Here is a 15,334-nt window from a genome sequence, read left to right as displayed (position 1 = left end):
CACACGCGAGCTAATATCAGGCCGTTGACATTCGACTTGTCGTTTAAGGTTTTCATTAAAAAAACGTTTACTGCAGGATATAGGTATCCGCCGCACAATTAATATTGTAGTTTTCTATTTTAAATTCTCACTCGTGTGTATAGTCGATTATTATAGAATCCAAATCGTTTTAGTTAACTTACTATAGTAATATTACAGTAGTTATTAACAATTAATATTGTTCACAACCGAAATTTGTGAGATTCACCTTTATTTAGAGCACCTATACAAATGTCTAATACACAATGACCTGTTTAGATCGTCATGGCGCTAAACAACCGCTACGAGTTAAAAAATATAGTTATTTTTTTCAATAATTATATATTTCAGTTTTCGGACTACTGTTTAGAAAAAATATAAAAAGAATAGGTAAGAAAATCGTACGATTACCGGGTACCAAAATGAAATAGAGGGGTTAGAGCCACGATTTCATAATTTTTAACATCAATGTTTAAAATAACGAAATCTGTAATTTAGATTAATAATATGTAGTATAAAGGTTCCCTCGCCTAATTAGACAACCTATAAAGATCCTCTTGGAGTGCGAATTACAAACAGTTAAATGTCTAAAATAATGCATGCAACATTTGTCGTCGTGAGAAATTATTTAAGCCATTACCGACTATCTATAAATTATAAATCTACTATATAATATACATCAGTATATAACTAACAACATCGTATTATTATTGTGTTATTGCTTTACACCCGAAGCTAAATCTGAAATATGGTTAAAAAACTATTTGCGTGCTATTATGTTTGCAGGAACTTTCGATTTACTAAAACATAATATGGGGCTTAAAATAAATTATTAATACACCTAAAGAGTTGTAATGATATGCTCAAATGTACATATCATAAATTTTGTAAATCCGTTATTTTCATTCAATAAAATATATAACGGTCAAGTTGTCGCACGCATGTAATAAAATCTAAAATAACCCCAATAAATCAAGTCACTGGTGATTGGAACGATTCCTATTATCTAGTCTCGTACAGGACACTGTACGGGATTATAACGGTACAGCGCAACACATGCAACTTCTTTCATGTGCCGCCGGAGACGGGGGATGGTCCGGTCAGGGTCGCTTTCACCAGGGAAAAAGACAATTTTCTTTGGGGACACCGACACCTTTGATCGGGCCGCCGATGGCTCTGGCGGACCTGGCCTAAATCGTCTCCTCTCATCAGTGCATGAGCACCCTCCATAGCGAGAAGTGCATGAGCACCACCCAGACAGACAAGTGCAGGAGCACAGCTGAATTTCTCACAACCACTCAAAGGACATTGCCTGCGATAACTTTGCTGTTTCTTTTTCATATAACGAAATTGTCAAAGTGTTAAATTATTTCTTTCTTGAGTGATAAAAAAATTAATAAACTACATCCTTGTCACGTCGACTACAACCAGAGACAGCTGCGGACAAGGTAAGGTGCATGCGCACCCACATTTAAATAATAATAGCATTGTAGAGTTTACTTGATCGTTCTCGAAGCTCGACCTCGAGAACCCTCCGACCATCAGGAGGAAGGTAATTCCACAAATTTAGAGTAATAAAATATAGGCTAAAATAATCAATAGACTTCTAACAACTTACAAATATATTTGAGGCAATCATTCAAGGCTTGTGTCCCTTGTGGTTGCCGATACAATTTATTTAAACCACTTCGCTTAAATCAAAACATTACTTTTAAAAATAAAAATATTAATCACGTATTAATATTTTTACCTTAACTACTAAGCTTATTTTTAATTTCTTTATTTTTGCGTTATTACAGAGTCATGTAAAATATATAATGATTCCAATGATTATATACGATTTTTTTCACTTTTAGTTTATAACGCTAATATTATATCAACTATATCGTACTCTTAAATATGTACCTATATAATATTATATGTACAACAAAAAAAGGTATATATTGTACTAGGACTGTTATCAATACTATACATTTTTCAATATTTTAAGCACATAAGGTCGTATTCATCTAGTTACAGGCAATTTTTTGTTGTTATATATTTTAAAAATCTTGTATTATAATAGACTAGGCTCTAAATCACGGCTTTTATTTATACCCTGCTCTAATTATACAGATTTTTATAGGTTTATACGAATATATAATTAATTATTTTAAAACTAACTGTACGAACGCACCCAATTTGAATGATAACGCACATACAAGTAGGCGACTTAAAATAAATAGTAAACAAAAGAAACCACAAGCGTTGTTTTTAAGCATTCAATTCGTTTTATGTGATCTGATGGACATTTTATAGGTATACCTACTTCACCATTATATTATATTATTGCTGCAAAACCCACGAGTTACACCTGGTCCAATTGCCCCGCAGCCGATGGACAATGCATATATAATGCACTTAAATGCATTTTTACCTCGCCTATATATGTCGTGGTAACGGGAGAACTGCACTCGGCTGGTTAATGGTTGTGCGGCGACGTTTATTTTGCCTTGGGGTCTTCGAAAATTCCCCTCGACCGGAATATAACACACTAGTTCATTGTATTGCTCGCCGAACAATAACTTTTGTTATAGCGAAAAGAAAACACGTCGGGTCCACCGCGAGGCGAGTCTAGACGACTGGTGTAAAATCATAACAATAATAATTATATGAAAAAAAATGGTGAAATAAAACAATTATTGAGAGAGGGTAAAAATATTATTTCCCTATTGTTCGGTTTCCTACGTGGCTTTTGCATTCGCATATTTGCCCAGTCGTGCTTTGCGTTGGTTTTGCGGACTATCGCGCGCTTTTAGTATAATACCTATCAAACTAATATTTTGCTTATAGAGTGTACATTGATGCACATTGGCCTTATTATAGTTTACTGTTTTAAACTTACACAATATATATATAATCGCAATACAAATTGTTATTTGCGATTAAATTTAACGACTGAATTTTTAATGATATTTACTGTTTTACTTTTGATATTCATACACTGCCCACTCTAGCTAGGGTTTTTTTTTCATTTAAATTTTTATAACACGTAACCTTATATTATGTATATTTAAATATTTTAACGTGAAATCCCGAACGGTGCGTATAGCGTTAAATGATTACGACGTCATTATAAAATTAAATGTTGAGAGACCACTGAGATGGTACCGATGAGTTAGTAGGTATACAGACGAATGCAAATAACTACTAAACCAAACGATTATCGAAAAAAAAAAACAACGTTGACGACTGGAAAACATAATCATACTATATAGTAGTGAGTATGGGAATATCGAATGCATATCTCATATAACTCTCATGCTTACAACTCATACATATGTATACGAACAAGTGCTGTAATTTCGTATGAAATCGCGAATATTATTGCGAATGATAAAAATCGTCTTCAAGTCCATCTCCTCGTCGCGTACACCCATCACGGATGAGCCATATAATTATTTCATAAATTTTAATGCGCCTTTGAGAGCGCGGCAAACTATAATATTTTTATGTGTAGTACCTACGTATGTTTTAATAAATGAACTCGAAAACACTGGATTCCGTTGCAGATCAAAATATATATCGTCTATCCGAGTGGTTTTTTTTTTTTTAGCGAAATATCCGCGTGTTCCACTAATGTATAGTAAAAAACAGGTTTTTGACGCGCTCAACGGCTTGTCACGTATACCAGATACCTAGTCTGCGGTGTACGCACACAGGCGCATAGGCACAGACACCTTTTATATGCGTTTTCAGCGTCAATATAATAATAATCTATTGCCGCCTATCGACGGGTTTCGAAGGGCAGATTAAATATTACACACATTATATAATATGCTTACGGACTCGATACAATTCTGCCGACGAATGTCGCGCGTGTACATATAGCGGCGGGGTTGTTAACCGCGTGGACTCGGGGTTTCGCTGACGGATTGTCTCCTCTGAAACCCCTTTGCCGACGTCCGTCGCGAATCGCACGCGAACGGACCAACGATATTATAATGCAATACGACGACACGTCAATAATAATAATAATACGGTCTGCCGTCGAAACGTTATTATATTATGACGTCGAGGCGCGCGGAATCGTCGATGCGATTATAAATCGGTCCCGACCGATCGCGTTCACAGCGCCGACCTGATGGAATGCGGCTGCGGGACGTAAGTCGCGCCCGGTCGACCGCGAGTTTGCGGACGAGACGACTCTGTAAGCGCGTTTCTCCGACCCGCAACTCCACTCGTCAGCGGCGTGCGCCTTTACGAGATTACGTTGTAATGTATGACTTGAATAAATGCATGTACGGCAGAATGATAATCGGACGTGCCGAACACTGTTATTATACGCGTATAGATGAGACGCGAATTATAATAATACGTAGGTACCTACGCGCGTACGATATTATAATAAGGTTGTCGACAGGATATCGTCGTCGTCGTCGTCGTCGTCGTCGTCGTAGTCGTCGAGCGTTATAATATGTTATTATACCTGTACGTAGTACATCGTACGTATAATATTATTATATTGTTAAGTTATCGGACGGGGCTTGGAAACGACGACGCGTAGGTACATTTAAAAATTAGTAAAATACGTAGAAAACAATTACCGATTTATGCGTTCCCGCGATATTTAACACAAACGTTTTAAACACGAGTTAAAATAACACAATATAATACGTGTGTGTGTGTGTGTGTTCGCTTAATGCACGGATGCTAATTTTTTTGTTTTTCGAATTTGGAAATACGAGATTTTAACCGCTGCAAATCACAGACTGCACCTATAGTACGTTTTGGGATTTTTAAAGATTACGCGCTACTGTAATTTACTATATGATTGAATACCAAAAAGGGTGTGCTGTGTAACCGCGTCGCAATCGTCATGAATTCATAGACGAGCCATTATTATACATTATAATATTGTTAATTTGTTTTCATGATTAAATACAAAACAACGTACTATACGCATATACGTACATCCGGTATCGTAAAACACATATTTTGTACGGAATAAGATAAAAAATATTCGTGTTCTTAAAGAATATTTAAACGCATAGGGTTCAGAATCCTTTATAATATTATATTAACCGTTCGTTAGCTATGATATTTACAACGTCGGGAAGACTGTATACTATAAATATTTATTTAAACCGATTTTCCAATTTTATCGGGTCTTTAGATTGTTAAAAATGCAGGCTTTAATGTTGTTTGTGCGCCTAATTATGTACCTACGTGCAGGTATACCCAGTGTATTGCAGTATAAAGCGATCGACGACGATGCCACCGCCTCCCGAAGACCGGCGAGCGTAGAAATTTTGCGTGGGCGAAAGAGTGCTTATGGCCGATTTCAAAAATATCGTCAATTTTCCACATAATTATTTTTATACACACGTCGGACGAGTCGGCGATATCGATCTGTATAGGAATCGATTTTTCGTTATTCCACGAGTTAATAAATTAATAATAAAAAAAAGCCAATATCCTTCCCGTAAGCCCACGAGCGTATAACATACTTAATACTGTGTATAGGTACTATTATTTCCTATTCCCGTGCTACACAGCTGTAATGTTATCGACTGTCGAATCGTTTCATTGTATTTATATGCTCGTGTTACTACTACACTGCAGTTATTCCTTATTGATTTTTACATCGACGACCAGTTTTCGAACACCATCGGTTATATACGTAAATATGTGCGTGCAATCATATTACCTATAGCTGCAGGTCCTTTATGCAGAAGCAGAACTGAGTAGTTGATTTAAGCTCTCACAGTAAGTTACTATATTCATCATAATATACTATTTGACAGTTGTTCATATTTATTCCGTCCGCAAAAGTTGCGTTACTGTGAAGTTCGTCAATCGTCGAATTTCCGCTGTCCGTTCGCTGCAGATGTGCAATTATTGTAATGTTCGTATTAAATATAATGTGTAATATTAAAGAAAATGTTTATGCGAGTGCCAATAAGTCTATCCGACAGGATGGTTCGGAAATTTGGTACATTTGGTACACGTATACCACTGAATGACCATTTATACGCGGTATATAGAAGGTGCTGAATGTAAAAAAGACTTAAAATAGGTAACGTCTTCGCAAACAATATTTATGTGATGTGAGTATTATAATATATTATATAGATAATAAACATCGTGTAAAGGAGACTTTTCCGACGGATTTATTTGTTTTGTTTTCGCATTGCTGAACAATATGCGTACGACGTACTTTTAGAAAAGTAAAATAATGTTAGCCAATACAATTTATGTCTTGCGGAGAGTTACATATACATCACATCGTCATTCGTTACTCATATAATACATTCGCATTTCAACTCGTCCAAGTCAAAACAGCAATATATAGGTAAGAGCTATAAACGTTTTAACAAATAGTATAATAACTATAATAATATGTTATAGTACTGTATTATGTATAGTGCACTATATATAACGTAAAATACAATTCGATTGTTGTAAGATAATAATATATGTGTTATTACATATTTAGTCAAGTTATGAAATAAACGTCAGTCACGACGGTTTACATGTTCGCTGATACGTATCTATAAAATACGATGACCATAAACTAATGCGTTCGATTTACCCGACTACGGATGGCTGCAGTGCATGAAGCGTGTACGTTCTTATACGATCGTATAATTTCCTTACCGAAGACTGCCCGAGAGTAAGCTTTTATCTTTTATTATTGTTATAAATTCTAAAACTTTTACAATGTTTACTATTATTGATTGTCGTACACACGTTTTTTATTTTTTAATATTTAAATATTAAAAAGGACTAACGAAGTTTTAAAGGAGAGATCACCTTTCTTCAATACCACCATTGAACAGGTAGTCACCGAAAATCGAAACCTAAATGTTAAGTTAGAAATTCTGTACTACTTAATGCGTTTTTTTCCGTATAGCGCAAAGTGAGACGATGTGGGAAAATGTATATAATATATTATTGTCTTCTATCAATAAATTTTCATAGGTCAAAAAACCCAAGATTTAATGAATATACAATATGTACATGTTATATAATTGCATTGTTATTATTATACTATGAATTGCGATTTTAATGATAATCATTTTAGCGTGGAAATAAAAAAATAATAACATTGTTAGTTTTAATTATGGTTTGTAATTAAAACACGTAGTGTGACCTTTCATAGCTCAAATCTGAAGGGGGAAAAACAAGATCCGAGATGTGGAAGTTATCTCTCTCATGGATAAATTACACTTATTTTTAGAAAATTATTTCCGGTTTTAAGAGAACGTCGTTGCACAATAACAGTTATAAAAAAAAATAGACGTGTAAGTAATATACACTATAAAATTTTCTAGAACGCGCGATTTTTTAACTTCGCAACGATGGTTTAAATTCTACGTTTTTCGTCTGTGACTCGGGCCAAATTGAGTTTTTTGAAACTTTCAGACGGTATAAGCATCACTGACGGATTGATGTTTCTGCGATAATCCATCGGTATAGACGTACACCACACGTTTTCTCAAAGACTCGGGCATATTGCTCTGCATCGCGGCATCGGGTGCAATTTAAATAATATACCTTCGAATACTGATTAATCATACTCGCGTGCGATGGGCAGACTATATTATATCATACTTAAAGCGAATACGGATCGACGATGGTCGCGAGGTTCGATCGATATTATAGTATATTATATAGTATATATTGACGAATCACATATTATATTTTATAGGCACAGCACCGGCAAATCGCGGAATAATAAACACGATGTGGGACTCGATCTCACACTACGCACACGGCGATATCTCGTCTACGGGGCTAGTGCACATGATATGCCTGTATAATATATTTTGCCGGTGCCGACTAATCTCGAGCGGCGCGCAGACGGACAGACACCGTTGCAGACGCACACGGAGCAGAAAGAGTTATGTGGACCACACGGTCGGCGGCGAGGCCTCCGCTAGCGTACTCGCATATATAAGTAATGTGTTTGTGTGTGTGTTTAAACGTACACAAAAGTACTTGCGAACTCGACGCGAGTGTATGTACAAACTACCACAACGCCAACTGCAGTATATATAGGTATATATACCGTCGCACGCTTATCGCACCAAGTCCACACAATATTATTATATAATATACAGGTGGTTGCGTCCGGTGGACCGGAGTTGTGAAAGCGTGGGCGGTCAACGGGATGAGAGAATATAGACGACGGGAAACCCGAACCCATTTATACACATAGCAGTACATACGCAGGCGCGACGACAGGCTCGCACTTTATACACTATCGTAGTCATGATTGTGGTGTACAGAGCGTATATTATAACTACGTATATATTACACATAGATGTAAACGGCGTAATAATATTGATAAATAGCACCGGTACTGGTAATCGTAATTACACTCGTAGAAAACCACTGGAATCGACAGAAAAGCTGATTCTATTTAGCGAATACAGTGTTAAGTATCTCCAAACCTAGGTACTTTTTCAAGTTTTGATTCTAATCACGTAAACATTTTTACTGTAGAAGACGGGGTTTTCGTTTTGAAGACGAAAATTCGTGACTTCGCAGGACGTTTTCTCAGTAGTACGAACATTTACAAGAATTTTAAACTACGAACTTTAAGTATAGATACCTACTATTTCAAAATTCCAAAAATCAGATTTCGAATAACTGCGGTATTGAAGAAAAAAGGGAACGACCGTGCTCAGTGAATCACTCTGTACGTGTACTGAGTTATGATATTATATGTATATACTTTATCGTCGTTTATAATAATAATAATAATATATAATATATTAATGATATTATATTATGTGTATATATGATGTGTATATAATATGGTTCCAACGCAGGTCGCGGCGTAACGTGCACGACTAAACCCGGACGTATTCCTACCATCAATTATATATTCGACTTTGCGCGTGTAGCGCATTATACGAAAAGTCTGCACGCGGATATAAATATTATAATATGCACACAGATATTATTATACGATCGCATTGTTGTATTTAAATTAGCGCTCGCTGACTATATAATAATAATAATACGATCTATACGAATATGACGCCGCAAACGCATTTGGTATGTACTATATATATGTATATTACGCGAGTTTATTATACACCGTCGTATCGAGAATAATGTATGTATATATTATATATATGCGTGTCTGTATCTAAAGTGAAGATTCATATAATAATATGTCGTTAACACTGCAGTAGTTGCATAATGCATAAACATTGTTATTGAATTAAAACTGTTAACTGTGTTAAGAAAACATTTTTTGTGTAATATATAACAATATTTAGCATGAAGTCGACTTCATTACCGATCGGTAAGTCAAAGAAGACTAAACACTAATATGTAGTAAAGCAGAAACTAGGTTAAGCTGCAATATACAATAGACCTAGACGAGAACAAAAGTGAGCTCTTCAGCGGTGATCGCTGGATGCGGTCGTTGCAATAGAACAAATCAGCAATATAGTGTTAAATATAATTTTAATTGTGTTTTTTTTATTAGTGTACCTACTTTTGTCAATATATTATATTCGTATACACAATCGGCGCATACGAAAATTCATAGTATAATAGTGCAACTACATTAACTACATAACACAACGATCAGTCGAGTACCTACTTCTATGAGAGTTTTTTTTTGTGAGTGACTCGTGAATAATGATCCCGTTTAGGGTTGTGGCAGTGGCGTATTTTAGACTTAATTTGTTATCCGAAATAGATTTTCATTGTAGGAGAGGGATCATACCTGCTGAAGCTCTCTCTTTCGCCTAAAAACTTAAATTTATCACATTTTTAAGCAACAACAATAGTACCTACAGTAAAAATGTTGTTCAATGTAAAAAAATTTTTTTATCGAATCTTACAAAATTAATTCATTATTTATTGTTTTTGTTTTGGTACTTGATTTATTTATTTATTCAAACACTGATAAAATAAATATCTCGATATTCTTGGCACTAAAATTTAGTAACGAAATTAATAAATGCTAAAACGCACCGGAATAAAGACGATTTATAAGAATAAATAATTCTCGAGATTTCGGGATGACAAAGATAAATAATGTTTACGATTCGCGGAGTGGCTTGTATATTCGTATACTGTATAGGTACTACGGTTTTTAACATAAATAATACATTATATAATCGATCCGACTACACCTTTATTGAGTGATATAAATTTATGATTGTATACCTACGATCGTTGTCCCACAAATTTTCTTAAACATTATCATAATATCATAATATTTTCGTACTCGACGACCTTCGGAGCTTTGCCGAACCGGACGCGTCATTTTCAATCTCATTTGGGAAACCTTATTTCGTTCGTCACGTTTATTCTATTCGTATATTAACCTAAACTATACTCAAATGCTCGAGTAGCGATTGACGTACTATAATATATATATATCTACTATAGATTAAATAGGTATACTTAATAATCTATGATTATACTGATATGCATATTATGGATATAATTTATCATTATGATATGGAGTTCAACTCGATTATAGACTCGGCCATTGAAAAATGCTAACATCTCTGTATGCATAATACACGTTGGCGGCTTCTACTACAATTGTTTTAAATATTTTAATAACAATCACACACCACACCTAAGTATTCGGTAATTATTTATTAATATATATAACACACCTAAAAGTTGGGGCACAGAACAGTTATTTTACTGTTAACAATAATACATATAGATAACAGCATGATTTGCTTACCTTGGTATTAAATAATAATAAATTAAATCAAAATTATTTTTTGAGTTAGGAGAGTTAGGACGTACAATAAGCATATAATATTATGTACCAGATTCATTAATATAATCATCGAATAACCGATTTCGTTTAATATATTTATTAAAAATTATGATACATTTTTGTGAAAATCTGTACTTTATTTTACATATATTATTATAATGTCGAGTGGCAGGAAAAATGTCTGCGTTTTGTTAGTCTTACAGGATATAAAGGCATTTACGGGTAAGATATAATTATACGACGAGTGCAGGGTCGAAAGAATCTACATCGCGACTTATAAAATATATCGAAATATATACGGCCTCTCGACGACAGAGTTGTTCTCGACCTACCCCATTCAAGTTTGAGTTGGTTTAAAGGATATATTTCTATGCCGTGTTATGCAATAGGAAATCGTCGACAAAGGTCAACGCACTTGTACATATATATACCCCGTAATGGAGCGCGCACTCGTACGGTATATATTATATTTATATATATATGGGTACGTATAATATCGATATGTTGGATCAGTCGGCATAAAATATATATATATGAAATAATATCAAATATGCGCATTACCAATATGGTACGAAACGATAAAATATTCTAGGGTATTTACCTAATGTTGTCACAGTTTTTTTATTTTGCGTCTTTTATTTTATTCATAAAATATTGCCGGCCGTCGTCTAAACTTATTGATAAGCAGCAGTGCATCTGGCATAAACGATTTGAGACATCTGTTAAAAGATGAAGTGTACGTTGACAATGTACGTTTAATTTCTGCCTATAAAGTGTATTCGAATATTATCGTATAATATTTATAAGTCCGATGTGCGCGATAGTTTTTAACCACCACACACGCGTATATAGAACACGTAAAAGATTATGATTAGGTACCACATAGATGCATTTTTTTTTTTGATATCAATTATACCTATTAGTGTATTTTATACGCGTATTTCGCGGTCGAGATGAAAGCGATTTCATAAAAACGGCTGTCCGGGTGTGCTAAACGGAATACCTACCCGCAATCTCACGTGTTTGCATTGCATATTAATCGTTTATAATATATTATAACGCGTACCTGTACGGGGAATATGCGATACACAATAATAATTGCTATCCGTAATAATATATACGTACAATAATCTGGGTGCTTTTTATTTATCAATTAGTATTAATAAATGGTAGCGGCGGTACCAGCTATATCGAGACGAGATGGTTTGCAATTTAAACGTCGAGTAACAAAAGTAATAATAAACTGGAAATTACAAATTTATTAACTTGTTTCCACAGTAGCTCATCAATTAGACGGCATATACTTATATATATATACATAGATATACATACACCTGTTATAATAATAATTATACCTCCGTTTCAGTGAGCTGCTCCGCCGGAGTCATTAGCTCCTTAATGTATTTCGTGGAATATGACTGACGGGCGTATAATATGCATGAGCGATGGAAATCATATGTATCGCGTGGTTCGATGAATTATTGTTGTGTTACGTTAATACCGCGGTATAGGTAACCGTAGGTACCCGAGTATTGCGAGTAGGCACTACCCATCGATGAGGATTGTAAAATACGCTACCGTTAACAACCGTCGCCGGAATATGGGCGGCCGCAGTGTGTGCGCGTAAGACGATCGCACACGGTTGAAATATTAATTTCCGATTCCCCACCGCCACCCCGCGCGTGTGCTGCTTATCGAGAAAGAAAAATGCAAAATAATAACGAGCACTTGTACTCTATCGAGGGGTAGGGCACTATAAAAGAAAAAAATGCATAAATACGCAGAAAATAATAATAATATTAATATAAAATAGTTAAAGGTACAGTTATTACTTTCGTGTACTGTATATAGTCTATGACGTCTAAATAATGGACCGATTTGATGTGATTTTTATTGTACTGTTATAGTTTGTTATAGTTTTCCCGAATCGAATCGACTTAACTTAGTTTTTTTTTTCAAAACGTATACATTAGATAGCATGCGACGGTTATGTAGTTAAATTACTAGATTTTAAAACTTAAGAGGACGTCGTATCCGCATGTGTCGTCTCCATCTTACACATGTACGACATAGGAAATGTTCGTTCACCAGCTTCAAAAGTGTGCTGTTAGTTTTGATATGAGAGTCAATTCACTTATTACCAAACTTAAAGGTGATAATATTATTATTGAGGTCTTTCGTAGGCTTTTATTATAAGTTTTAAGCGAATTAAGAGCATTTTAAAGTTTTAATAATTTATGTACCTAATTATAAATTTATAACTCACTTAAGAATAATAATATCAATAAAAGGCTACGTAGGCTTTAGATAATATCTTAACCTTTAAGTTTGATAATAAGTAAATTGACTCTAATATCAAAACTAACAGCACACTCTTGTAGCTGGTAAACGCATTTTCGCTATGACGTACATGTGCTAGACGGAGACAACGACGTCAACTTAAATAAATATAAGCCAATGCAAATAAACTTCGTATAATAATTGTATAATCTGTCAATTTTTTTTTTCAGCAAAAGACATTTAGAGTTTAGATATTGCAAACATAACTAATTGTAATAGTATATTATATACACAAAGTACTTACCGTCGGTAAGTACAGTCGGTGTTCTCCGCAAGTGGCATTGATCAAACTAATCTGAAACGATAAAAATAAAAAAAAAAAAATTATCAATGGTTAATGGTAGACATTATATATTATATTATAATATATTAATTATTGCGTACACACGTTTTAATAGCGAACACGCAACTGAAGAAATATGTGATCGAATTTTTATCGTCTTATATATTATTATTATATTATAATATGCATATTATACGTTGTGTATATAGGTGCTGTGTTTTACTCGATAGCAGAACAAATTGAATAAGAAACAACGCAGCTATAACTTATGTGTTTTAGATATTATATTATGATGTATACGATAGTCGAGAACGACTTAAATAAATTATTTTTAATTTCGTTTGATTCATTTTCAACACTCTTATAACGCGATTCACACGACATCGTCTTGGCAGTTGACAATGTATACATAAAACATAATATAGCACGATACGTCTTGTACGATTTGATAATTAATAACATAATAATTTTTTTTCCGAAGAAAAGCAATAATTGAGAGAGGTCGGGCACTGCGTTTATAATTCAGTGGAAAACATGATTGTAACTTATCACGCTAAGAAATACCTCAAGTAACTAAAATTGCTTTCGGTTTATATTTTTATTCATATACATAAATATATTATATGATAAATTATACATATAAAAAACTTATTTTACACTTAATATATTATATATGTTTTTTTGTGTTCATTCTTTTATTTATAATTAAACGTTTCAAAGTGTAAATTTTCACATAAATCCTATTCGTCAATCATCTGCATATTACGCATGCGATTTGTGTTATATGTTTAATAGTATTTTATTTTCATCGTTTCTGTCGCATTGTTTTACAAAATAATATTAAAATCAAGTATAATTTAAGCACTTATGAATGGAAAAGTAACTTTTAACCGAATGAAGTAAAATTTGTCAGAAATAAACTCAACATAAATTAGTTGAAATAATAAATTAAGGAACTAATAACGATTACTGTACATATTGTACATTATTATGATTTTTAATAATATTGTTAGAGCATTAGAGCAATATAATATTTACAGCATTTTCGTTAAAACCCCAAAAAACAGAATTTAAAACTAATTTGTGTATATGGTAGGTATATACATATTACTACAACCCACTGATAGATAGTACAAATGTACAAGCAGGTTTGTTAATTATTTTAAGGAAGGAAATAGGTATGATATTTATGATGAATACCGCTACTCATTAAGTTAATCGACATTCCTCAGTAAAAAAAAAAAAATAAAAAATAAATGTGTTAGTTTTAAATATGCTTTTACATCAGAACGTGTATGGTATATGTATATAAATTGTTATAATCCAACGACTTGGTCAGTGTAATTCTTAGAGTTAAAAAACGTCATTAGACAGGTAAGTTATTTTTAGTCAAATAATTATACTACCTACGCGATAAACGAGTCGCCTTCGTCGGGAATCATACAGCGACCGCAAATGCTGCTTTATTATCTTATAAGTTATATAACATTCGTGGCTGTATATAGGCTGCAATATAGTATAATATGTACAAGTCTGAGCCGTCTCTCGAACGGGAAAACTTATAAATGGGACGCCGCGATACGAGAAAAGCAAAAAAGATAACCGATTAAAAGAGAATAAGAATCTGAAAACTTATTGTAGGTATTTAATTTATACATAAACGCACACGTCATGGCGTTCAATTAATTATAATGACGACAAAACCGAGCGACGCCGATTAGAAGGCCCTCGCGCCGCACACGTTTGATAATAATTATTATTGCGAGATACGCGCGCACCGGACACGGGACGTAAATTTATACTGTTCTCGATGCCGATAAGAAGTTTAATGGCGCTTAAAACTTCCTGCGGCCCGAAGTTTGCCGAGATTTCCGCTCGCCGTCTAGTCGTATATATATATATATATAGGTATGTACGATATATCCAGGATTTAATTGATCGGC

The 15,334-nt window shown here is 34.0% G+C and overlaps 1 long non-coding RNA gene across 1 annotated transcript in view; it reads left to right on the top strand.

Annotated features, from left to right (window-relative positions):
- LOC114128488 (uncharacterized) overlaps positions 1-15,334 on the top strand; it is a 49,494-nt gene that overhangs the window by 22,951 nt on the left and 11,209 nt on the right. The gene's annotated exons all lie outside the window — the stretch shown is intronic.

The sequence above is a fragment of the Aphis gossypii genome, chromosome 3 (assembly GCF_020184175.1).
Source record: "Aphis gossypii isolate Hap1 chromosome 3, ASM2018417v2, whole genome shotgun sequence".
Lineage (NCBI taxonomy): Eukaryota > Metazoa > Arthropoda > Insecta > Hemiptera > Aphididae > Aphis > Aphis gossypii.
This window is presented reverse-complemented; position numbering and strand designations above follow the sequence as displayed.